This window comes from Monodelphis domestica, chromosome 4 (assembly GCF_027887165.1).
Source record: "Monodelphis domestica isolate mMonDom1 chromosome 4, mMonDom1.pri, whole genome shotgun sequence".
Taxonomy (NCBI): domain Eukaryota; kingdom Metazoa; phylum Chordata; class Mammalia; order Didelphimorphia; family Didelphidae; genus Monodelphis; species Monodelphis domestica.
In genome coordinates, this window is record NC_077230.1 from 338,154,278 (window position 1) to 338,181,390 (window position 27,113).

At 40.9% G+C, this 27,113-nt stretch overlaps 1 protein-coding gene across 1 annotated transcript in view; it reads left to right on the top strand.

Moving 5' to 3' along the window:
* Positions 1-27,113, top strand: part of TENM4 (teneurin transmembrane protein 4) — a 749,441-nt gene that overhangs the window by 280,240 nt on the left and 442,088 nt on the right. The window lies entirely within an intron of this gene.

A 27,113-nucleotide genomic window follows, 5' to 3' on the forward strand; every position in this document is an offset into this window, starting at 1 on the left:
TTAGAACCTTCCACTTGACAACATAATATTAAACATTAGATTTGAAATTGTCTTTATTTTATTGGATTGTCTTTATTTTTCTTTCATGGGAAAATATACAGAGTACATCAAAATTTCAGGGATTATTTTCCCAGCCTTAAAAATACTTTAAAAATAAATCAATAAAACTCTTGAGTGCATCTCCTGCTCTTGGCTCTTATCTGGATGTCTTAAACTCCTTAGTGAAGCGAGGATGAGACAGGGCAGCCAGAGATGTGGTGCCAGGGCCATGCCACTTTGTAAAAGGAGGCCAGGTTCCTGTTCTTCAACCAGTTCTTGGTCCTAAAGGAATCAGGGGTTCCTACAACACCTGTTTCTAGCACTACTCAAAGGCTGGGGATCCCTGCCAGGACATTGTTTCCTTGATGGGAGGGAGCCTTTCTTTACACATCTTGGAAGCCTGGAAATTTGCATGCTGAAGTCCTGAGATGGCAAGAAGTGAGTGGAAAATAGATTCCTGGAGATTTATTATTCCGTTCTGGTCTTGGCTTTTTTTTTTTCTCTCTAAGCCAAGGAGGCCTCTTTTTAGACTCTTTGAATTTAAAGACACCCAGATGAGGAGGTAGTTGGGGCCTAATGAATCTACCTGTCTCTTCTCCTGCCCTGCAAATCCCTTTGGTGGGGAATTCCTTCCCATCACTCTTTGAAAATTACTTTGGTTTCATTATGTTTTCTAGCCCCTGGAAATTGTAGGAGAAATTCACCCTCCAACAAAGGAACAAAAAACAAAGCAAAAGAAAAAAGAATGAAGCCCCTGAAAGTTAGAAAGCTTCTTCATGGATCATGTCCCCCCAATTTAGATCCTACTTAAGGCCCTTCTAACGTTGATTGGCTTAATTGATTCTAGAATGTGAGTGTTGAAGGGTCCTTGGAGCTCATAAACACAGTGAAAATATTTAGACTAAATCAGTAAATCAACATGCATTTATTAAATGCCTATTCAGTGTGCCTATCACCGTCACTGACCGAGATGCTCGGGACACAAAGACAAAAAGAGAAATAGCCCCTGCCCTCCAAGAGCTCACATTCTATCACGGGAGGCCTGTACAAGAATATAAGAAATATATGTATACAGTAATACAGACATATAAGACTGTGAAGTATATCATATATCCATGTAAGATATATACATATGCATAAAATATATACATATAAGACTATATTATGCACACAAAATATATATAAGATATGTAAATCTAAAATATATACATTTAAGAATATAGAAAGTATATATAACATACACATAAGATATATATACATATACATAAAATATACATATAAGAATATATTACATACATGATATATACATATAAGATATATACATATATAAACTATATGCATATAAGAATATATTAAGTATATGTCATATATACACATCAAATATAGATATAAGAATGTAGGAAGTATATACACATAAGATATATTTGCACATACATAAAATATAGACATATGAGAATATATTATTTGCATGATATATACATATAAACTATATGCATATATGAATATATTAAGTATATATAATATAGGCATAAGATATGTGTACATACATAAAATTTAGATATATAAGAATATGTTATTGACTTGATATAAATAAGATATATACATATACACATCAAATATATATAAGAATATATGAAGCATATATACTATATACACATGATATATGTGTACATACATAAAATATAGACATGTAAGAACATATTATTTACATGATATATACATATAAAATATATACACCTAAACTATATCCATAATATATGTAGTATATATAATATATGCATTAGATACATAAATATACACAAAATGTATACGTAGAAGACTATGGAATCTGTTATGTACATGTAAGATATGTACACATACATGAAATCTATACATGGAAGAATATATTTAATGTATAGATATTCTATACATGTAAGATATAGACCTATACATCAAAAGTATATACACCTGAGAATATATGCAATGCATACAAAACAGAAACAAAGGCGTTTAGGGGGAGACAATACTAGCAGGCAGTAAGATCAAGAAAGGCTTCATAGAGAACTGAGCTTTGAAGGAATTCCAGGAGGCAGTGCTGAGGAGGGAATATTTTCCAGGCATGGGGTGGGAGCAGTCAAAGGCATTTGGATGGAGATGTTGTTCAGCTGTTTCAGTCACATTTGACTCTTCGTGACCCCATTTTGGAGTTTTCTTGGCAGAAATATTAGAGGGGTTTGCCATTTCCTTCTCCTGCTCATTTTACAGATGAGGAAACTGAGGCAAATAGCTAAGTGACTTGTCCAGGGTCACAAAGCTAGTAAGTGTCTGAGGTGGAATTTGAACTTAGATCTTAATGACTCCAGGTCCAGAACTGTCCCCCTTGCTACTCAGCTGCTGATGAGAGAGAGTGTCCTATAGAAGAGGAAACTGTTCCCATGAAGGGATACTTCAGCTTAAGTGTAGTTCTGAAAGGGAATAATGTATAATAATGCTGAAAAGGCAAGTTGGAGTCCGATTTTGAAGGGTATTGAAAGGTTTAAGCAGAAGAGTCTCTGTCTGAATCCAGAAGTCTCAAAGGTCCTTTTCTTCTAAATCATAAATGAATCCCTTCATTTTACAGAAAAGGAAGCTGAGACCCCAGGATGGTGAAATTCTTTCTTTAGGTCACCCAATGAGCTGAGATTTGAACTCGGGGCTGAGACTAAGCTGTTGTAAATCCTTATAACCTTCTTCCCAAGTAGTCAAGCCTCTTTTAGGTAAACCAAGAAAAGTCTCCAGGCAAGAACTTTTAGCAGAGACTTGGGAAGTTATAGAATGTTAGCCCTAGAAGGGATCCTGGGGACTGTCTGGTCTAGGTCCTTCATTGAGATCTCATACAGATTGTAAGTGACAAAGATAAGATTGGAACTATGGTCTTCTGAATCCAAGTTTGTTGGTCTTGGCCTTATGTGATACCCAGTGTCTTTTTAAGAGTGAAACCCCAGGGGCAGCTAGATGATTCAGTGGATTGAGAGCCAACCCTGAAGAAGGGAATTCAAATCTTGCCACAGATGCTTCTTAGTTGTGTGACCCTGGGCAAGTCACTTATACCCCATTACCTAAGCCTTTGCTGCTCTTCTGCCTTGGAACCAATACACAGAATTGAACATGAGGATTTTTTTAAAAAGAAGGAAACCCAAAGACTGGGCCTAGTTCCTTTGTTTTTTAACCCTTACTTTCTATCTTGGAGTACTTAAACTATAATACTTAGATTCTAAAAATACTTGGCACATAGCAGGTAAATATAATAAATTCCTTTTTAAAAAACCCTTAACTTCTGTCTTAGAATCAGCACTGAGACTATAAAAATACTTGGCATATAGGTAAATATATAACTACTGTAAAAAAAAACCTTTACCTTCTGTCTTGGAATTCTATTGTATTCTATGACTATAAAAACATTTAGCACATAGTAGGTCAATATAATAAATGTTTTTTTTTTTAATTCATACTTTCTGTCTTAGAATCAGTACTTAGACTATAAAAATACTTGGCACATATTAGGTAAATATAATAAATGTTTTTTTTTTCAAAAAACTTAACTTTCTGTCTTAGAATTAATACTTATACTCTAAAAAATACTTAACACATAGTAGTTAAATATAATAAATGCCTTTTAAAAAAACTTTATCTTCTGACTTAGAATCAATTCTCAGACTATAAAAACACTTGGCCCCTCCTAGGCATATATAATAAATGTTAAAGAAAAAAAACCCTCTTACTTTCTGTCATAGAATTTATACTAAGTATCAATTCCAATGCAGAAGAGTGGTAAGGGGCTAGGCAATGGGGGTTAAGCAGCTTGCCCAGTCACCCAGCTAGGAAGAGTCAGAGGCTACATTTGAACCCAGGACCTCCTGCCTCCAGGCCTGTCTCTCCATCTATTGAGCCACCCAGCTACCCTCATCCTCACATCCTCAGGGGCCAGCACATAGATGCTTAATAAATGCTTGTTGACTGATTGATCATAATTGATCTTGACATGACCATTGATCATGCCTCCCTGCACCCTCCTGACTCCTAGTACAACATAAACTCCTGGAAGGCCAGAGCTATTTGTTTAATTTTTGCTTTGAATATCCTCAGCCCTTGGCACTAAGTAGGCTCTTAACAATTCTTCAAACAAAACAAAACAAACAAAAAAAAACCACCACCACCACCACCAACTGAACTGATAAAACAGGGGCGGCCACTGGGGCCCTTAGTGGAATTCTTCTGGTAACTGTCTGGACAGAGATTTTTCAGGTGTTCCCTCTTGTCCTACACACACTGCCCGGGGCAGCTGTTATTGCTAGTGGGCCCTGGGATTGTGAGAAAGAGAAAAGGGCTTTAAAGACCAAGGGGAAGTGACTGGATATTGTCAGAAAGTTAATCCTCCCCCACACCTGTGCTCGGGAAACATGACACAGGCCTTAGGGATCCACTTAATCTGTCACCGAGACATTCTCGGGGTGACCCGTGCAGCTAGCCCCGCTTAAGTTACACTGCCCAGTTATCAGGGTCCTCTTGAGTTGCAGGGCATTCTGGGCCTGAACAATGCCTAGTTGTTCTCCACTCTGATCTCCAAAGAGGAATTTTAATGGTGCAAAGAATGGCTGAGAGAGGAAGGGGGACAGCTCTGGGCTTTTCTTGTCACATCTGGAATTCTTTCCTGGAGATCACCCGCACCCCCAATAAAGAGGAATCCTGCCTCTGGTTTTACTTGGCCAGTGTGCCGGCCAGGAGAGGGACTTGCCCTGTTTACCGCCGGGGTTTGGCTCTCTAGACCCCTTGCAGCAGCTTTGCTGAAGCCGCCATATGTGAGCATCTTTTCGACCTAGAGAGAAATTAAACTCTGTGTTGAGAGACCTGCAGTCCTGTCGAGGCTTCTGTTGCTAGTGAGCAGTTCTTGTCAGTTTCAGCCCAATGACAGGTGGGGAAGGGGGGTGGAGGGGGAGAGGCACTGACGAGTCCTCTGGGATTTCCCATAAGCATCTTCTGCTTAGAGGCTCTAGAAAACTTATTTTCCTGGGGAAATCTGTTTGGCTGCCCAGAATATTAAAGGGAAGGAAAGCAAAAGCAAGTAAACAAACAAAACCCAAGCATTTATTAAGGATGAAATATTTCATTTAACGAGTATTTTTTTTTTCAAATCTGGCCTCAGACACTTCCTAGCTGTGTGGTTCCTAGGTAAGGCACTTAATCCCATTTGCCTAGCCTTTATCAAGTTCTTCTGCCTTGGAATATGGATACTTAGTGGCCATTCTAAGATAGAAGTAAGAATTTAAGCTAATTATATTTACCTACTATGTGCTAAGTGTTTTTACAGTCTCCTTTGATCCTCATAAACACCCCGAGAGGTAGGTGTTGTTATGATCCTTTTTAAAAATGAGGAAACTGAGGCAAACAGTGTGGAAGTGACATGTAGAGTCACCACTAAATTTGGATTCAGATCTTCCTGACTCCAGCTTTAGTGCTCCAACCACTTCACCACCTGCAACTACCTCAAATAAAAAATGTTTATCTTGGCTGTATGTCCCTAGGCAAGTCACTTCACCCCAATTGCTGCCTTCTGCTTTGAAGTGAATAGTTAGTATCAAGTCTAAAATAGAATTAAGGGTTTAAGTTAATTATGTATACCTACTATGTGGTAAGTGTTTTCAGGATCTCCTTTGATCCTCATAATGACTCTGGTCCTAGAACTGTTATTAAGACAAAAGGGAAGAGCTGGTAGTTGTTTTTTGTTTGTTTATTTTTTAAGGTTTATTTAATGAAGATCCAGGGCAATTCAGTCTCCTTTTTTGAGCTTATTTCTTTCTCTGCAAAATGGGGTTAATAATGCTCAGAGGCCATACCATGGGGGCTTCTTTAGAGGAACAGATGAGGAGAGGTGATGGCCACCTAACTTAGGAATCTCAAAAATATTTTTGCTTTTGAATACTAGTTTGATATTTTTTAAACTAAATTATTACGCTTCCTCTTGTCGTTCTTAGGAACTCAAAAAGATTTTAAAGGGTTTGAGTCCCTGGCTGTGATTCTAACTAGTTTCATGACCCAGAGCAACTCAATCTCCTTTTTTGAGCTTGTTTCTTTCTCTGCAAAATGGGGTTAATAATGCTTGGAAGACCTACCACGGGGGCTTGTTTAGAGGAAGAGATGAGGAAAGGTGATGGTCATAACTATGTTGGTGTTTGAAGCGAGAGCTCCCCTCACAGCAGCAGCCCGAGGATGCAGGAAATGCACCGATGGTTATCCTCATTGGGCAGATGAGGAAACTGAGGCATAGAACACGTTAGGTGATTTACCCAAGGTCACATAAATACTATACTAAACCAGGATTGAAACTCGGGTCTCTCTTGACACTACTTGGTCTATCAAGGTACCTTTTTCATTCTAAGTAACTCAGAGTCTGTGCAATAATGGAGATGTGGGGTATCTGGTGTGCCTTATAAAATACTGTCATTGTGGGGTTAGGAGCTAGCCTTTGATTACATCAATATAGGAAATGCTCTACTAAACCTGAGGAGGATCTTCTCTCCAGTTTTTAGTGTTAGGGAGTACTCTGGGGCACCAAGATCAGTGACTTGCCCAGGGTCATCCAGCCATTGGCAAAATTTGAACTCAGGGGACCCACTCAGAGCAACAAGAACAATAATAAGGATCTTTCCCCTGTCTGTGATCACCTAAAGGTTTGCAGAGTACTTTCCCCAACTCTGCCAGGGGAATGGCCAATACTTTGTTACCTTTCACTGACTGCCTCTAGGGCTTGTTTCCATGAAAGTGCTGTGTTAACTTGCCTTTAAGTGCTTACATGGTTGAGTCTGGAATCAGGAAATCCTGATTTCAGTTTAGCCTCAGACACTTACTAGCTGTGCCACCCTGGGCAAGTCACTTTATTCTGCGTGCCTCAGTTTCCTCATATGTAAAATGAGCTGGAAAAGGAAATGACAAACCACTCCAGTATTTTTGTCAAGGAAAGTCAAATAGAGAATAAAACAGGACTGAAAATGACTCAAAAACAAGTGTTCAAAAAGATGGGAATCTTTGTAAGTTTCTGGAGGGTAGGGAGGAGCATGATTCCATAGATGAGGAAGCTCTAACTTCAAATAGCTCCTTGCAAGGCACTTAACCTCAGTCTGCCCCAGTTTGGTCATCTGCAAACTGGGCATAATAATAAAATTGATGGAATGGGGTTATTGTGATGATCAAATAATATTGATAAAGGGCTTTTTTTGCACACTTTAAAGCACTATGTAAATATACTTGTTCATGTTATTATCTTCCTATGCACTGAGACAATAAATATGCAAAATCAGTGGAAAGCAATCCCTTTCTGCAATGGAAAAAAACACTGAATTTGGAATCCTAGAATTTGGAAATCAGATTCTGCCACTTTCCAGGGCATATCACTTGCCCTTGGACCCCAGGTTTGTTTTTTGTTTGTTTTTTAACCCTTACCTTCTGTCTTAGTATCAATTCTAATACAGTAGAGTCAAGGCTAGGAAACTGCAGCTAAGTGACACATTTGAACCCAGAACCCACCTGTCTCTAGGTCTGGCTCTCCATCCACTGTGCAGCCTCTAGCTGCCTCTGACTCATGTCCTGCCCTCCCCTCTCTCTCCTTCCCTCCCTCCATCCCTACCTCATCTTCTGTCTTAAAATTGATAGTAAGTATTCATTCCAAGGCAAAAGAGCAGTAAGGGCTAGGCAGTTGAGGTTAAGTGACTTGCCCAGGGTCACACATAGCTAGGAAGTGTCTGAGGCCAGCCCAGGTTCTTATTTTTAAAAATTAAAGGGTTCAGTGAGATGCTTCTCAGGTCTCTTCTGTCCCCAAGCCTTTGCTGCCTTGGTAAGACTGAGGAATGCACAGTAGGGATACTTAGTCACAGCCACCAACTACAGTTATGATTTCTTTTAGCTAAAAACCCCCCAAACCTTCCTTATTTCAAAGCTGGGCTAATAAGATCTCTTTACAGTGTATAAAGAACAGCTTCAACACCTGCCTGAGGAACAGCACCCCCAAGACCCCAATGTGCTCCTGTTGACTCTTAGTTTTGTGTGTGTATTTACAGAGTAATTGAAAGCTGGGGCAAACCAGTACTTAAGTGTACATAATGACAATTGAACATTAGCATCACAAATGTATAGAACAAATGTTTTCCAAATTAATTAAGGAAAATTGCAATAACATGAAACAGTGTGTTTCCTTCAAAGGGAGACATTGGAAGGAGTTTTTTTTCTTCCCCGGAAAAGCCATTTTCCAATTGAGCAAGTCCCTTAATTATCGTTATTTGCATTTGAATGCAAATGTGTTGTGGGTTCTTTTCCCCTCTTAGAAATGAGTTCTACCTGAATCTGACCTCTCCTGTTGTTATAATTAATTAGGGTGGTCTCTTCTCTCTGGGCTACATTATCTGTGGGCCTGGGGTCAGGAATAACGTAGATCATCTGAAGTACCCAGCTCTTTTTAAAAAACAAAAAGACCTTTGGTCAATAGTTTCCAGCTCTTGCCTCATCAAACTTTATATTAGGAATTCCGTAAAGGCTTAGGTTGATTGACAAGGGTTAAAAAAGGACTGCAGAGAGAGTATAATCAGCTGGGGAAGCCACCCATTTTCTGTGTGCAGAGCCTCTTCAATCAGCATTCATTTAGCAGTGTCTGGGACTGGGAGGCAGAAGACCACCATCTTGGGCATCTGAGAGACTCGGGTCCCACAGCAGCAGCAAAATGGCTTTGTGACCCTGGGCAAGTCACTTAATCTCCATTGCCTAGACCTTTCAGCTTTTCTACCTTGGAACAAATACAGAGTATCGATTCTAAGACAGAAGGGGGAGGGAGGGAGAGAGACAGAGAAAAGAGGAGAAAGAGAAGGGAGAGAGAAGAGAGGAAGAAAACAGGACAGAGAAAGAGAGGAAAGAAGAGATAAAAGAGAAGACAGAGGGAGAAAACAGAAAGAGGCAGAGAGAAAGAGGAGACAGAGAAAGAAGAGAGAGGTCAGAGAGAAGAGGAGAGAAAAGGGGGGGAAGAGAAGGGAGAGAGAGAGAAGAGAAAAGAGGGAAGGCAGAGAAAGGGAGGAGAGAGAAGAGAAGAGAAGAGAAGAGAAGAGAAGAGAAGAGAAGAGAAGAGAAGAGAAGAGATTAGATTGAGAGATACAGAGACATGGTGGTCCATCAAATTTGATTCCTTCATTTTACAAATGAAGAAACTCAGGCCAGCAACACCACCTGGAAGATCACTGCACTCACTTTCTGATTCACTGGGTTGTCTGATTTGTAAACTTGGGAAGTGCTACAGAAATTGGTGTTACTAGTTGAGCATTTATTATATAGTTTTTCCTTACACTGTTTAGTGTCTCTAATACACACTGCACTCCTACAAAAAAAAAATTCTCTCTGGGAGCAAAACCCAAAGCAGTCTTTTTTTATAAGATATTGCTACATTTGTAGCCTTTGTGTATCATCTGCTGGCTTTCATGTTATTTTTGCAAACTAACGTTTTACTTACTTTAACTTCTAAAAAGGAATTGGGTGGGGGGGGAGGGACAGCTAGGTGGCTCAGGATTGAGAGCCAGGCCTAGAGGCAGGAGGTCTTGGGTTCAAATATGACCTCAGACACTTCCTAGATGTATGACCCTGGACAAGTCCCTTAATCCCCATTGCCTAGTCCTTACCGCTCTCTTGCCTTAGAACCAATACACAGCATTGATTCCAGATGGAAGGTAAAGATTAAAAAAAGAATAGACTTTTAACACAGGGCAGCATCTGTGACAGCCCCCTCCCCCCATTCCTCGCACCTTATGAAAATGCTTAAGGCACTTCTCAGCACCTTCTGGTATGTCATAAACAACACAGGTTCACTCTGCTATCTGTAAACAGTATGTTCTTGGGGAACCTAACCTCATGCAAATAGAGGCATTTGCCAAGCAGTCAAGGCTCCGCATCCCTCTTTGGTTGTGTGAAGAATGGAGCCATTTTATGTTTGTGTTTTCATCAGGTGAATTTAAAAAACACAATAAGGAACACCTGTATTGTACAGCTGGGGGATCCTGGCTGAACGGGAGGTGCAGGGAGCTGGTTTCCATTAATTAGATGGTGATTTGGGATTTACTACAATACGATGGGAAAAAGACACTGAGCTTGGAGTAGGCAAAGGAGTCGAATCTCTCCCTTCTGCCACTGATCAGCCCAGGGATGTTGCAGGTCTCAGTTTCTTCACCTGTAAAATGAGGGGATGGGAATTTGATGGATTGCCTAGGTTCTTTCCTTCCTTCCTTCTTCCTTCCTTCCTTCCTTCCTTCCTTCCTTCCTTCCTTCCTTCCTTCCTTCCTCCCTCCCTCCCTTCCTTCCTTCCTTCCTCCCTCCCTCCCTCCCTCCCTCCCTTCCTTCCTTCCTTCCTCCCTTCTTCCTTCCTTCCTTCCTTCCTTCCTTCCTTCCTTCCTTCCTCTCTTCCTTCCTTCCTTCCTTCCTCCCTCCCTTCCTTCCTTCCTTCCTCCCTCCCTCCCTCCTTCCTTCCTTCCTTCCTTCCTTCCTTCTTCCTTCCTTCCTTCCTTCCTTCCTTCCTTCCTTCCTCTCTTCCTTCCTTCCTTCCTTCCTCCCTCCCTTCCTTCCTTCCTTCCTTCCTTCCTTCCTTCCTTCCTTCCTTCCTTCCTTCCTTCCTTCCTTCCTTCCTTCCTTCCTTCCTTCCTTCCTTCCTCTCTTTCTTTCTTTCTTTCTTTCTTTCTTTCTTTCTTTCTTTCTTTCTTTCTTTCTTTCTTTCTTTCTTTCTTTCTTTCTTTCTTTCTTTCTTTCTTTCTTTCTTTCTTTCTTTCTTTCTTTCTCTCTTCCTTCCTTCCTTCCTTCCTCCTTCCTTCCTCTCTTTCTTTCTTCCTCTCTTTCTTTCGTCCTCTCTTCTTTCTTTCTCTCTTCCTTCCTTCCTTCCTTCCTTCCTTCCTTCCTTCCTTCCTTCCTTTCTTTCCCTTCTTTCCTTAATTTCTTTCTTTCCCTTCCTTCCTTCCAAAAAAACCTTACTTTCCATCTTAGAATCAATACTTGTACTAGTTCCAAGGCAAAAGAGCAATAAAAACTAATTAAGTAACTAATTAAGTGACTTGTCCAGGGTCACCCAGCTAGAAGTGTCTAAGGCCACTTTTGAACCCAGGACTTGGTGTTTCTGCACCTGACTCATAATCCACCCAGCCATCTAACTGCTCCCCAAGATCTCTTTCAATACAAAATTAATGATTCTAGTAGCAGCCTAACAACATAATGGTTTATGCATCATAGTAAGATACAAAATCACCGAATCTCCCAGAAAGGACAGTAGGGGTCATCTTGTCCAGCTGGTAGCCACGTCCTAGACAAGTGGTTATCTAGTCCTGGATAAATATTTACAGTGTACAGAGATTCATTATATTTCCTGCAGCATTCTTTCTGGCACGATTTCCCCTGGCTTCATTTTTTCAGATATGTTTGGCCAACAACCCCATTCTTTCTGTCTGTGTGTCTGTCTCACTCACTCTCTTGATACATGACTAGTCCAGAAGATCCCAAAGGAGTTTTGACCCAAGATACTGGTTAACTCAGTGCCTTCTTTCAAGAGGAAAAGTCCCTCTTCCCTCTGATTCAGTGGATTGAGCTTAAAAAGGATGATAGAGTGGGCCAGTAGGTTAGACAGTATTCGCTCTGGGCAAAGAGGTCTGGTTGAGGGATGATTTGATAGGCTCAGCAAAAAGGCTATTTTAGGAACAAGCCAGAGTCCTCTGGGGGAGAAAATCCAGAGCTAAACCCCTGAAAAGGCGATTAAAGCAGCACAGCTTAGATCGGGTAAGAATTATTATTATGGTGGTTGTTATTAATAATGATAGCTACATTTATGTTGGGCTTTCCTGTTTTCAAGCATTTTATATAAAGTGTGCAGATGACCCACACCACAGCTCTGTGTGGGTCTCTTATTATTCCCTCTTTACAGATGGGGAAACTGAGGCATGCAGCTAGAAAGCACACACTTGTTTATTAAGTTTCTAAGTTGTTTGTGACATATTAGGATGTGCTGTGAGGTGCCTTAAGCCTTTTCATAAGGTGCCAGGAATTGAGGTGGGGAGGGGGCTGTCACAGATGATGCCCTGTAGTCAAAGTCTTTTTTTAAAATCCTACTTTCCATCTTAGCAACTCTGTTTCATGTTATGATTATAGAAGTGACAGTCAAGGCAACAAGGACTTACTAAGCTCCTCCTGTGGGCCAAGCACCATGCTAAAGACTGGAGATACAAAGAAAGGTAAAAGACGATTCCTGCTCTCATCAGGTTCAGAGTATAGTGTCATCGTTTCCCTTCCCCCTCCGACGTTCTGTGCTCCAAGATCCCTTGTTCCTCAAACATTCTACCCTCTAAGGTTCTTGGTTCCTTGAAATATAGAGTTGCAAAAATAGAGGAGGCAATAAGGTAGCTCAATGAATTGAAAGCCATGTCTAAAACATGGGTGGTCCTGGGTTCAAATTTGAACTCAGACTCTTCCTAGCTGGGTGACCCTGGGCAAGTCACTTGACCTCTATTGCCTAGCCCTTGCCTCTCTTCTGCCTTGGAACCAATACATAGTATTGATTCCAAGGTGTAAGGTAAGGGTTTAAGGAAAAATAAAAATTTGTCACCTTGGTAGAAATTGAGTAATAATACCAGAGGCATTGAGAAGGTAAAAAACTTCCCTAAAGTCACACAGTCAGAATTCATTTGAGGCAGGACTCAAACACAGATCTTCCTTCCTTCCAGAAAGCCTCTCTCCATCCTCTATTTCCTGAGAGTCCTTCCATAGGATGACTACATTGTATTATGCCAGGATTCATATTGTAGGTGTGATATTGAAATAATTTTAAAAGACTGATATATATTAATTTAAGGTCGCCAAGGAATTCACTTATGTAATTCCTAAATGAAACACTCAAGTCAGCTGCCAAATTTGTATGGTGTTTTAATTATAACAGGAGGAAGAAAGTATTAGAGGGAGAAAGGGAGGGAGGGAAGGAGAGGGGCGGGAAGGGAGAGAAAGAAAGAAGTTTAACTCAGAACCACTCTGGCTCAGGCTGAGCCAAAGCGGGCGTTAAGGCCTTGGATAGCCAAGGCAGGGAAAGGGATCAGTCTTTATCACTCACGTGACCAATCTGAAGGAAAGCAGTCTGCGGGGCTCCTCCAACCTCAAGCTCCAACCTCGAACTGAACTCTAGCCCTCCTCCCAGGAAATCCCGAGAACTCCAGAGGCTGTTCCCTACCTCACTTCCTGCCTCTCACATGTGCCAATGGTGGCTCAAGCTTGACCTAGGACTGCCCAGAGGTCTGTCCTATTTTTGCACATGTCTGTTGAAGGTCATATTCTCAAATAATTAAATCTTGAGTTTGCTGCAGTCCTTCCTAATCTTGTTATACTGAGTAGGGTGGAGAATGTAGTTTCCAAGACCTGATTCTGTTATTTCAAGTATCTCTATTGTTATTGATCAGGAAATAGCTAAATCTGCTCTTCTAAAGAATGGTCTGAATAGGGTGGAGTAGTTTTGAAATTCACATAGGCAGGGAAGGGCCTCTGGAGACAGTGGAAGGCTCTTCTGCTTCTGAGAGGGGCCGACCTCTCTGGCTCTGGTTTCAGAGTTGTTGATTTCCAGCACCTCTTTTATTCTCTTTCTCCATCACCCCCTGGCAGCAGCCTGCCTTTATTTCTCTGCCTCTCAGCCCAAGGAGGCCTCTGGCTTCTCCCAGGGCAGGAGAGTCCATCCTCCAAATTCACTCCCCCTTAAAAACGGTCCCCAGCTCTGTGTGTGTGCCTTGTTTATTTTTATCCAGAACATTAACTCACACAGAGATCAGCAGTTTCTAATTCCTCCAGCCCTCTGAGGGAGGGAGGGAGGCTTCAGGAGCCTCTGAGCTATGTGATGATGCTTTCAGGGATGAGGCAAATGCCTCAGAGTCATGTCTCCTGTATGCCGTAGAGAAGAGACAGAAATAGCAGGAACATCCAGGGATGGAGGTGGGAGGGGGAATCCCCGTATCTGTCCCTTACACTAAATAGCTAGAGGGTTTAGGGTTTCTGGGTCACACAGGACTTTAATAAAAAAAAGGATGGAATTTTGAGGTCAAAGACCTAGGCTTGGGTTCCCACAAAAGGGTGGCAATCTCACCTCCTTTCTCCAAGCCTTTGTTTCCTCATCTATAAAAAGAGGAATAAATGGTTTGAACTAGTCACCCCACAGGGTGGTCGTGAGGGGAAGTGCTTGTTAAAAATCTAAAAGAGCTACAGATTCATGGATAATATTAATAGTAAAATTTAGTATTGTACTACTACTGATAGGGGTCGTCATAGTGCTGATGATGTTCATGAGACTATCAGCCCAGTATTGGGGAAAGAGCATGACTTTCTGGAAGACCTAGCTTCAATTTTCTTCTGATGCTTTTCCACTGGGTGAATTTGGCCAACTTGTTCACCTAATCTGGGTCTGAGTTTGCTCATTTGCACCCTGAGATGCTTGAACTTCCAGGTCTCCCTTCTGGCTGTAGAGCTGTGGTTCTTTGATGGCTCCTTTGGTCCTGGCACAACAGGTGGGATAATGTGGCAGCTACGGAGTATAATAGATGGAGTGCTGGTCCTAGAAGTCAACAAGACCTGATATCAAAACTGGCCTCAGAGGTGTTTCAATCTGGGTAAATGACTTAAGCCCTGCTTGCCTTTCCTGTAAATGAGCTAGAAAAGAAAATAGCAAACTACTTCAGTGTCTTTGCCAAGAAAACCCCCCAAAAGAGGGTCACAAAAAATCACACACAACTGAAATGACCAAACAAGGGTGGGGGGTGTCTAGTGGAGCTCGGAATATATAGAAAGAGGATTTCCTTTGCTGGATAATTTTTTAGGCTTTGCCAAGCACTCACCTTCGTGTACTAAGAACCCTTTGAACTCTTAAAAATCTATAATCTAAGGACTCTTTCTTTCCAGCTCTGACATTTTATGTCCTATAATTTCCCGAAATTCTAAAATTCCTATCCTCTGGGAAAGCATCACAGTTAAGAAAGAAAAGCAAACAATTTTCTAAATATACCAACGTGGAGGTAACTTCAGATGCATCTTGAGAAACCTGGGAATCCTTCACTTCAAAAAGATTTTTTCCAATGGAAAAAAATCCTGATTTCCTGACTCATCTCATTTTCTTGAATGCCTCTCCCTGGTCAGAGGGCACTCATGACTTTATTGGAAAAGGCCAGGTCATTACAATACAGATTCTGGACACGAAGGGCAGAAGTCGTCCAAGCCACTCTCTCTTACCTTAGAGTTGGGAGAATGAAGATGAAATGACTGACCAGCTCTGCTTGCAGCACTGAGCCTAGAACCCAGGTTTGCCAACACCTCTTAGGTGCTCTTAATGTTTAATACTAATGATTCAAATATTCAGATTCTAACTATTCAAATAGAGTTTTCCAAGTATTTTCCTCCCAACATTGTCAGGTACTCCAAGGCTTGTTGTCCCCATTTTATAGATGAGAAAACTGATTCTCAGAGAGGCTCAGAGAACCCTTGCCTAGGGTCACCACCTTGGTAAGAACGGAAGCTGTAAATGGAATCTGGACTCTTAAATCCGTTCCTCTTTCTAAAGACCCCACCCCCCCACCCCTCAGACAAACAAAACCCAAACTGTTTAAAACCCTGCTGGGTTATTTCTCTGATGCAAGTTTCAGAGTTGGGGGTTTGATTGTCTTTTTCTCTTTTGGTCTTTCATGGAGAAGCTGATCTGGGGGCTCCCTGGCCCTTTTTGGCTGCTGTTAGGGTGATCCAACCTTTGCAAAAGAGAAGGTTAACACACTAAGGGAGAGTAGCTTGCAGCTATCATGATGATGAAGTGAAATTTAAAATTACATTAGATGTTTGCTTAAGGAACAACAGATGAGGCCCTGTGGATTCTCAAATACTCCTGGCAACAGGGTAAAATGAAACCATAACCATTTGTTATCCTTTCACGGGATTGTATGAAGCCTGGGCAGAAAAGATGACCTTTTAATGCCGGCTTCCTGGCTCTTAAGGGTTAGTGTGTGTCGAATTTTTCTTCTGCAAAGGCATGTTTTTAATCATTTCTCCAGTTAGAAGAAGAAGGGCCTGTTTTCCACACAGTTCGTGGGTTAAAAGTCTGAGATGCTCTTACAGTTTACAAACCTCCCCGCCCCCTCTCCCTGCTCTCTTTTGGAGTGGCCTTTACATTTCTTTCTTTCTTTCTTTTTTTTTTTCCTGGCTAGTATCATATCAGAGAGCAGTTTGATCTTAGCCAGGAGAGCTAAGTCCCCTGGATGAGTTGGGAAAGTAGGAAGTGATTTTGAGAAGAAACAGACCTTGGATGCTCTCTGAAATGTTTTATGAAAAGAACCGGAGGTCTGGATGGAGTCTCAGAGATCATCCAGGCCCAAACCTTCAATTTTACAAAAGAGGAAATAGAGGCTTTGAGATGGACACAAGATCCAGGTTCTGGTCAGATCTTCTTTTAAAAATTAATCACAATAATTGTATTGATAGTCTTTTGTTTTTAAATCAGCTCAGTTTTTCTCATATCCCTCTGTCATTCCAAAGAGCCATGTCATATAAGAAATATATATGTATATATAATATTTTATTTTTCCCCAATTACATGTTGAAAAGTGAACATTTGTTTTTTGAAATGTTGAATTCCAAATTCCCTTCCTCCCTTATTTCCTCTGCTCTCCCTTTCACAAAGACAATAAGCAGTTTGATAAAGGCCATATACACACATGTACAGTCATGTAAAACATAGAATAAATAAATTTTTAACCAAAAAAAGGAAAAAAGAGGGGGAAAAGTAAACAAAACCAATAAATACATAGAAAAACAACAAAAATATATGTACTATTCCCCAACTGTGAATCTTTTATAACTCAACAAAGAAGTGAGGAGCAGGTGCCTGCTAATATCTCTTCTTTTAGGCAATATTTGTTTTTTGTACTTGGCAACACTTTCTTTTTGTTTGTTTTATGATCGTTGTTTTCACCTTTTTTGTTGCCATTACATATATGTTTTCTTGGCTCACTTCATTTTGCATCAAATCATATAAATCTTCTCCCATTTCTCCATATTTGTCATTTTTCACAGCATAGAACTACTCCATTATATTTATGTGCCACAAATTATTTAGCCATTTCTCAGTGAATGGGCATCTATTTTGTTCCCAGTTCTTTACTAGCACAAGAAGTAAATATTTTGGTAAAAGTGTGTATATGTGTGTGTGTATGTGTGTGTATAAATGTATGTGTGTATATATAGATAGCTATACATATATACACATACTTTTTACATCAATGACCTTGTATTATATACTAGAAATATTTGCATAATTCCAAATTGTTTTCCAAAATGGTTGTGCTCATCCCTAGTTTTGCCAACAATGCACTAGTGTGACAACCCCTTCACTATTGCCGATTTTCATCTTTTGTCATTTTTGCCATTTTGGGAGGTATGAGGTACCAAGATTCTTTTGATTGGCATTTCTAGTATTATTATTTATTATTATTGATTTTGAGCTTCCATGTTGTTACTAATAGTTTGCTATTCTTGTTTTAAGAACTGCTTGTTTATTACCTTTGACTCTTTATCCACTGGGAAATGGCTTTGGGAATCATCTATACATACACAGATAAAGCTATAACTATGTCTATTAGTGATGTGTATATCTTGCATGACAAACCATTATCTAAGAAATCCAATACAAAGATCAGTCACCCATTTATTTGCCTTCCTTCTCATCCTAGATGCATTAATTTTGTTTGTGCAAAAGTTTTTCAATTTCATGTAACTGAAATGACTTATTTTATCTCTTAAATCTGCCTCTATCCTATGTTTAATTAGCTAAGGCTACATCTCCTACCCTTAGCTATGAAAACTGTCTCTTCTGTTTTTTATGGTTTGATCTTTAATCACTTATCGATTTTGAATTTAATTTATACTATGGTATAAGGTGTTTATCTAAGCCTATTTTTTTGCCCGAGGGCTTTCCAGTTTTCCCAGCAGTTGTTATCAAATTGAGAGTCCTTTTCTAAGTAATTTATGTCTAGTCATCTCTTTTCCTTCCTTCCTTCCTTCCTTCCTTCCTTCCTTCCTTCCTTCCTTCCTTCCTTCCTTCCTTCCTTCCACCTTAGAATTGATACTATCTATTGGTTCCAAGGCAGAAGAGGGATAAGGACCAGGCAATGGGGGTTAAGTGATTTAATCTGGGTCACACAGCCAGGAAGTATCTGAGGCCAAATTTGAACCCATGACCTTCCATCTCTAGGTCTGATTTTCAGTCCACTGAGCCACCCAGCTACCCATTAGTCATCTCTTTTATTGACTAGCTAAGTGATTCCTCTGCTGTTCCATCAATGGTATCTTGCCATTTCCATGTATGTTTCAAGGTTTATGGATCACTTCCTCTCCACAAGAACCCTATGAGTTAGGAAGAACATTAGTTGTCTTGCCAGTTTTATAGCTCCGGGTAATAGAGGCCCAGATCTCTTCAGTGACTTGCCCAAGACCACAAGAAGATGCTTATGATATTCTGTGAAAGTTGGTGGCAGAACTAGGAAGGAAAACTTGGGCTTCCATTTCATTAGGCTACAGAAAGACCACTGAATTTGGCATCAGAAGGCCTGATCTGGAATTTTGGCCCGGCTAATCCCTGGGGGATCTGGTGGAAGTCTCCCACTTTCTCTTGATGCACATTTCCTCCTCTATAAAGTGAAGAGACTTGTCCAGCTGACAGCCACTAAGAAGATCCTCTCCTTCTAGTTCATCCTGGCTTCCTGGGATCCCCCTCCTCCAGGGCTAGCTCGGGAAATGCTTGTTCTCGGGCTGTAGTTTGTAGGCACATCATGTTGATGTAGCTCGTGCTATAAAATATAAATTACGAGGCTGAAAGATTGGAGTGGTGTTAAGTACAAGTTTTCAATTCCCTCCCAGTCATTGCAAGGGAGCCTTTTCTATCCAAGAAGCTAATTTTAATTAGACTTGGAATGAGACTTTCTCCAACCAATGGGCTCCAGGGGAGGTCCTTTGTTTTCTCTGTTTTGTGGCTAAAAAAGGCACATTTCACAGCAAAATGGCCCAGCTTGTGGAGCTGAGGGTGAGGGGGGTGAACTTTTGACATCAGCATCATTCCTGCCAAACAAACCCCATTGCCCTCTGAATCTTGGCCTCACTGTATTTATGCAAATTCCACTCCAGCCTGTCCAAGAAGGGGCAAATTAGGAACCATTATTATCGTGGGGTTCCTTCCCCCCCTATTTTTTTGGGGGGGCAGATCCCCAACCCAAGGCCAGTAGCCTGGAGCCACTTATTTCCATGATAAAGAAGCTCCCTCTCCCATTTAATCACTTACCACCAAATGAACCATTTAATGCTACACTCAGCCCCATTGTCTGAGGATTTCCCAAGGCTCCCCTGGATCCACTTATATTCCCTTATCTGCCTTTTGTCTCTTGTTAACCTGCTTGCTTTTTTTTTTTTTTAGGGGTTGGTAGGGATTAAGACCCTGGCTAGGAGCCTGCAGCTGTTTCATTAAATTCCCCCTTTCCCCCTCCCCCATCTTGCCTTTCCCCCACCTCAAAAGTTGCTGGAGATTTCTTAGGGCTTCTCCTCAGAGGTGCTTAATCACTATAATTTAACAGATTCTGTAATTACCTGCCTCACACGGAAATGGCTTGATTGCTGTTTCTTTGTGCCATCTATTTCAGCTTCAAGTGACAGCTGAATTTATTCGAAATGGATGGCTTGTATACTAGCGGGATTCAGGGGTGGTCTGAATTTATATGTGGCCTTTAAGACTGCTGGATTTATAGGCAAACACAGTGCTAAGTTCACAAGGTAATGAACATCCGAGGAGTATTTACGGCAACCTGGTGGAAGGGGATGCTTTGCATAATGTCTCTAAATAGTGAAAGGATGAGAGAATCCCGCCCTGTGGGACCCGTGAGCCAGAGCTGTTCCTTGGACCCCTGGCTACGTCATAGGATCCTGTGGTCCCTACCTTGGCCCTCCAATGGGATGGGAACTGTGACGCCATTGGGTGGCCATGGGAAGCTCCCTTAATATCTCAGAGCTTCCATTTTTCTCTTCTATTAAACGAGGATCACATTCATACCACTTGCTGTTGTTAGCATTGCTTTTAAATCTGGAAAGATCTCTGGTTTGCCTTTGTCCATGATGTCTCTTCCATTAGATTGTAAGCTCCTTGAGGGCAGGGACTATTTTTGCTGCTTTTTTTTTTTATCCCCAGGTTTACCACAGTGACTGGCCCATAGTAGTAGATGCTTAATTAATACTTTTAGACTTGATTTGACTGGAACGATGTGTGATTTTATGCTATGAAAATGGAGACCTCTCTGTTCCTTGGTTAGAAGGTCTTTCTTAGTTACTGTGGACTAACTTGGGGGGACTAACTTCTCTTTGGAGAGCACTTTCTGCTTCTTAGCTAGGCTAATCTTCAGGACAACATTTGTCCAGCCATTACTGCTCTTCTGCCTTGGAACCAGTAGTTAGTATCAATTCTAAGAGAAAGTAAGAATTTAGAGGGAAAAAAAGTGAACAGACGGGTGCAAAGAATTTTTTAATGATTAACTATACGAGGGATAGAAAAATAAAAGAGAGCCAGTCTCTTTCTTCAGGTAGCTTGTCTTCTGATGGGAAAGAACAAATATGAGGAAACACCAGAAAAGGGAGTTAAGGTCTGGAAATGCCATAGGGATGGAGAGTGGAATAGAGCAGTCAACAGCAAAGAAGTGTTGATTTGTCCAGTCTTCAGAAGACTCCCTGGAAAGGGAGGTGCAGTGGCAAGGGGAAAACATGGCTCAATGATGATGACAACGACTCATGGCTCCAAGGAATGTCAATAAAGCAGATCCAGAACACTCAGGGTATAATGTTGATGGGATGTGAATTATTCTAAAATAATGCATAATAGGCCACTTTAATTATTATAATTAATAGTATGCATTTTACTAAGGGGCATTAGAGAGAAAGAGAGCCAGCCTTGGGGGCAGGAAGGCCCCTAGTTCAAGTCCTACTTCAGACATATACAGGGTGTGGAACCCTGGACAAATCACTTAACTGCTCAGGACTCTAAGATAGCTCTTTAAGGCTCCAAGGTGCTTCTAAGTTTGAACTGCATTGGTAAAGAAACTTTCAGCACTGGAATTTCCTCATTAGGAGGTTCTATCTCTATAAAATTAAAGGTCTAATCTTTTCCTTAAAATGAATTATAGAAGGGCACAAGATAAACCCCTATGTGATGACTGGAGTGGTGCTAAGATGGATAGAGATTGGTAGGAAAAGAAGGAAAACTGCTTGGGGAGGTATCATGTTATTACAAGTCAGGTAGGCAGTGCAGTGGTTAGAGCCGTGGACCTGAAGTCAGGGAGACCTGAGTTCAGATTTGGACTTACTAGCCATGTGACCCTGTTGGCCTCAGTTTCCTCATTTCTAAAATGAGCTGGAAAAGGAAATGGCAAACCATTCCAGTGTCTTTGCCAAGAAAATCTCATATTGGGGTCACGAGTTGGACACAACTTTACAACCATATTTTATTAGTAGAAGACATGTAACACGTGAAGTTAGATTTAGTCTGAACTGTGATGATTGGGTCCATTTCCAAATGAGGCCCACCTGAAAGACCACAATGGCAAACAACCGGAAGAAAAGATCACAGAGTGGTAGTTGACTTGAGATTCATAGACTTTGCATGATAAAAGAGACCTCAGACATTGCATAGCAAACCCTTTCATTTACTGGAAAGGGAGTAAATGTGAGGGGAAATAGAAATCAGGAGTCTTAAGCTTATGTCCCAGCTCTTACTTCTAACTAATTATGTAATCTGGGGCAAATCTCTTGCTCTTTCTGTACAAATAAGGGGGTTGGGTTAGCATCATTTCTGAGGCCCCCTTCAGCTCCCAAATTCAAAGAAACTGAGACCTCACAACTTGCCAAGGGATCACACTATGAAAAATCCATATTAATTTGTATGGCTCTCATTATTTCTGTCCCTACTCCCTTCCTTCTTTGCCTTCCCCCTTATTTTCTCTTTCCTTAGTTTTATCATCTGCAACATATATATTAAGGTAACTAGGTAGCTCAGTGAATAATAGCCCAGGCCTGGCATTGGGGAGATCCAAGTTCAAATGTGGCCTCAGACACTTATGAGTTGTGTGTACCTGGATTATATTTATTTATATTTAATATATTTATTTTATATTTTATATATTTCTGTATTTAACCTTGTTTGCCTCACTGTCCTCATCTATAAAATGAAATGGAGAAGGAAATTTCTAATCACTCCAGTATCTTTGCTAAGAAAACCCCCCACTGAAGCCACAGAGAATCAGATGTAACCAAAAAACAAACATATATCCTCAATTGAGGGTGTTCTCTGATACCTCACTAGGGTGACTCAGTTCATTAAAGGAATGCTTAATCTGTCCTCATTTGAAAACACTTTGCATATGGGCCTAGGGACTCTCCTCTCAGGCCTGGACTCCCTAAAGGCAGAACAGTCTGTCCTTAAGGGTTGGGGGACCGGAAAGGAGGAGGGATCCATGAGCTTTTGGTCCACAGTAAATCATGGAGGCCATCCACACAGGTTAAATCAAAGTTCTTTTGTAAGTTTGAGAATAGGTATTTAATACAGATGGTTATTACCTTACAACGATATTATTATGGTGACAAAATTAGATTCAGAGTCAGAGGTTTTGAATTGGAAAGGCCCTTAGAGATTGACTTTTCAACTCCTCATTTTTTAAGGGAAGGAGGTACAAAGAATGCCTCAACTATGGTAGCAGCCTAACAGGCACCTGCTGTGATGGGATTAGTACAATAATTCTAGTCTAGTTCACCCTGCTTGTGCTGATCACATAGCTTCTTTGTAAAATGACAGGATTAGGCCCATCTCTCATGTTCATTACTGCTTTTGTCTTTTCTAAATAGCTCTAACCTGAACGAACAAAAGATGATACCAGTGAAAGATTTGGGACAGCTAGGTGGATTGAGCCCTGAGACTGGAGTCAGAAAGACATGAATTCAGATTTAGCCTCCGACACTTGGGCAAGTCTCTTAACCCTGTTTGCCTCAGTTTCCTCATTTGTAAAATTATCTGGAGAAGGAAATGCAAACTACTTCAGTGTCTTTGCCGGGAAAATCCCATATAGAGTCCCAAAGAGTCTGACATGACCAGAAATGCTTAACCACAGCAAAAATGAGAGATTTGGGGAAAATAAGGTACTACATGAAATGAACTGCACATTCTGGAACCCTGTGAAAAGTCTCCCCTTGGATAAAAGCATAGAATGATTCTTCCCTTTTTTTTTCAGGATTTCGAGTACTATTAGGATACCTTTGTTTTGACCTTTATATACTTAAAAGCAGAGAACATTAAAAGAGGAAACCCTGTGTATAGTCCCAAACCTTCTTGGCCTTTCTCAAAACTTTCCATTTATATATTGAAAGATTTGGGTCAGTGGGACAGCCTCCAGGAAAGGATCATGGTTTTCTCCCCTGTCTCCCAGGGACCAGGACTCCTGTAGACTCATTCCACAGAACTTGGCAACGATGTAGACAATTCCTGCAGAGCCAAATTCTGGCCAGATTGGTGCAGAGGGGCATTGACAAGCCAAAATTGCTGTTGATTCTGCATTCACTGAGTCCATGAAGTTAAGGGCTGAAAAAGTCCTGTTGGGTCACCTTCCGTTCCTGGCACTGTGACCAATTGTTCTCTAGGATCTGGTCCCCTGGCACTTAAGGGAAGACTTTAGTATATCTGGTCATTTAGGAGTTTTATTTATTTTTTCTAAAGCAGTAATGGTAATAGCTTATAAACAATACTAGTTCTCATCTTTGTAGTTCTTTTGAGATTACAAAATTTCTTTCCTCATAGAAAGCCCAAGAAGTAAACAAGTGCATATATTATCCCCATTTTATAGGTGAGAAAAGTGAGGCTTAGAGAGGTTAAAGTGATTAACCCAAAGCCACACAGACTCTAAGCTTCTTTGCCAGTATCTGAACTCTGATCTCTTGAATCCAGTTTAATTCTTCCCACTGGGGTAACCCCTTCCCAGCAGTGCTTGGCTGGCATTGATATGAAATGAATTCAGAATATCCTAAATACCTATTTAGCTCTACCTCCTGGACAGGTTTGAATGTGAGGGTTTATTGCTGGATATTTCTGGGTTTGTTACTACATTCTTATAAATGTTTTAAGCAGTTTCCATAATGGAGGATATAAAATACTGACCTGTAGGTGATCCTAAAATTTATGTGTCAAGTTAGGAGGGATTCATTCATATTTGGGGGAGACTGTAGATTTAGCTGTACATAAGCATTGTTTTAGAGATTTTCTCCAGAGTTCTACTCCAGGGCAGGGACAGTAAACCAAAGGAAAAAATGGGAAAACTGGGCACTCTCCCTTTGGGATCAGGCTCTTCTAGGAGGAATCTGGGGCCCTTTGTAAGAAGGTGCCACACATCTGAGGAAACTGAGACCTCTAGAGAATTGACTGGACCCCATTGTAGCATGGTGCTCTGGAATCAAAGGACTCAAATTCCAATCCTTTCTACCTATATCACCTTGACTCCCTGGCTCTCAGTTTCCTTACCTGTAACATAAGGGGATTAAGCTGTATGGCCTCTGGCATCCTTTCTGGCTCTAAATAGGTGATTCTATGTTTCCAAGACCATCATTGGTTCCATTCCGCCATGTTGTTTTTTTCCTTGAGGAATAATAAATTGGTGGAGGATAGATAGAACTTTCACAAAACAAAAATAATTCTTGGAATCTTGTGGTGTTGAAATCCTGTCAAAAGATTTCCAGTGCCAGTGGGTATCAGTAATGGGTGACTGCTCTCAGTGAACAGCCTGTGGGGCCATTGCCAGCCCAATTGTGCACAGAAAGTAAACACTACACAGACATACACACACATGCCTTCTCCATTTTTTTATTTTTATTTTTATGAAACCTCTTCTCAAGAAAGCCTCTTGTGGTCTGAATTAGCAGCTGTTCAAATCTTGTACCTTTCCCAAGATACCACCCTTTTATTCTTTTGTTCTGAATAAACATTTTCTTTTCTGCCTACCCAAGGTCAATTGTTGTTTGACACCTGCTTAAGTGACCTTTAGAGGAAGGGGCCCCCAGAATTCTCTGGGCCTTCCTTTAAGGTGGAGAAAGGGAATAATGTCAACAAAAACCTTTCACCTCTGTCATTTTTTAAAAAAAGTCATTTTTAATTTTTTTTTTTCCCTTGGCAGAAATACAATCACAGAAGGTTAGAATTCTCTGATTTGTCACTGGGGGTGAGGGGAATGGACAATAGTTAAAGATCATTCATTCCATCCCCATTCAGTTTGCAGCCTGGGAAACAAAGGCTCAAAGAGAGGATTGGTTTGTCTTTGATCACTCAGGAAGAATTTGGCAAAGTTGCCATGTGCACCCCACTTTGGATCCAAAGTCCATTTAGGCACCCTCTTCCTGGCAAGATAAAACATAAAAGGCTGCTTCAAGACTCAGCTCACATCCCACCTCCTCCAAGAGGCCTTTCTCAGTCTCCTTCACTCCTCAGGCCTTTCCTCTGAGATTCCTGCCTATATATATATATATATATACACACACACACACATACATATACTCTGAATGTATCTTGTACGGACCTAGTTACTTGCAGGTTATCTGCTCCATTAAAATGTGAGCTCTTTAAAGGCAGGAAACCTTGATTTTGCCTTTTTTGTATCCCCAACGTTTAGCCCAAAGTCATACCCATGGTAAGCACTTAATAAAGACTTATGGGGGGGGGGGCAGCTGGGTAACTCAGTGGATTGAGAGTCAGGCCTGGAGATGGGAGGTCCTAGGTTCAAATCTGGCCTCAGACACCTCCCAGCTGTGTGACCCTGGGCAAGTCACTTAACCCCCATGGCCTAGCCCTTACCACTCTTCTGCTTTGGAGCCAATATACAGTATTGACTCCAAGACGGAAGGTAAGGGTTTTTATTAAAAAAAAAATAATGACTTATGGGTTGTTTATCCCATTATATAAATTCAAAAATCATTGCTTCAAAGCAGTAACAAAATCACATGACATTTAATTGTTCCTTATTAGAATATACATGTAATTTCTACATTGGTTCTTGCCCTCTTAACGCGCTTTGTGTCTAAAATTCCAAGTTGATTCTCTTTTGGCTAATGAATTATCTCAATTCTCTTATACTGCCATTCAAGGGATTTTCCCTTTCCTATGATTAATCTATATTTTTCCATCTCCATGGCTTCAATCCTGCTGTTCTTCTGTCCAAACTGTATTCTCTCCCCCACCCCCCCCTACCTTAACCTGTTGAATTTCTGCTCATCCTTTAAAGGCCAACTGAAGCCACATCACCCACGAAGGCTTCTTCCCAGGCTTATTGCTGCTTCTTCCGGAATGATCTCCATCCCTGTCACAAGGCCCCTGGATTTTAAATAAATTATTGTGGACTGTGTACTCCCACTTTTTCTGCTCCCCTTAAGCCCTGAAACCCATCCCTGACTAGGGTAGTCAGGCTGCCCCTTCTGCTGTTCTCTTGCCTATATACAACAGGCCTTTCAGTCTTTGAGCTTTAGCTCCAGTGTCATTTCTTCCTTAAAATCTTCAGAACATCTACATTTATATGGAATTTTAGAAAAATCAGCTCGGCCAATGCCCCCACTTTACCCATGAAAACACTGAGACTGATAGAGGAAGATCGAATTGGCTCAAGGACTCAAAACTAGTCAATGACAAAACTTCAGATTTTAAACCATTTCTTTTGAGTCCAAGTAGCAGCCTTTGGGCAGCTGAGTGGTGCAGGGGACAGAGTGGTTGGGCCTGCAGTCAAGAAGACCTGGATTCAAATGTGACCCTGGACAAGTCACTTAAACCTGTTGGCCTCAGTTTCCTCGTCTGTAAAATGAGCTAGAGAAGGAAATAGCCAATACTCCAATATCTGTACCAAGAAAACCCTCAGTGGGGTGATGAAGAGTCAGGCATGCGTGAAAAATGACTGAACAACAGTAGGTTCTTTTCCTTATGTTACCCAAAGGCAAAT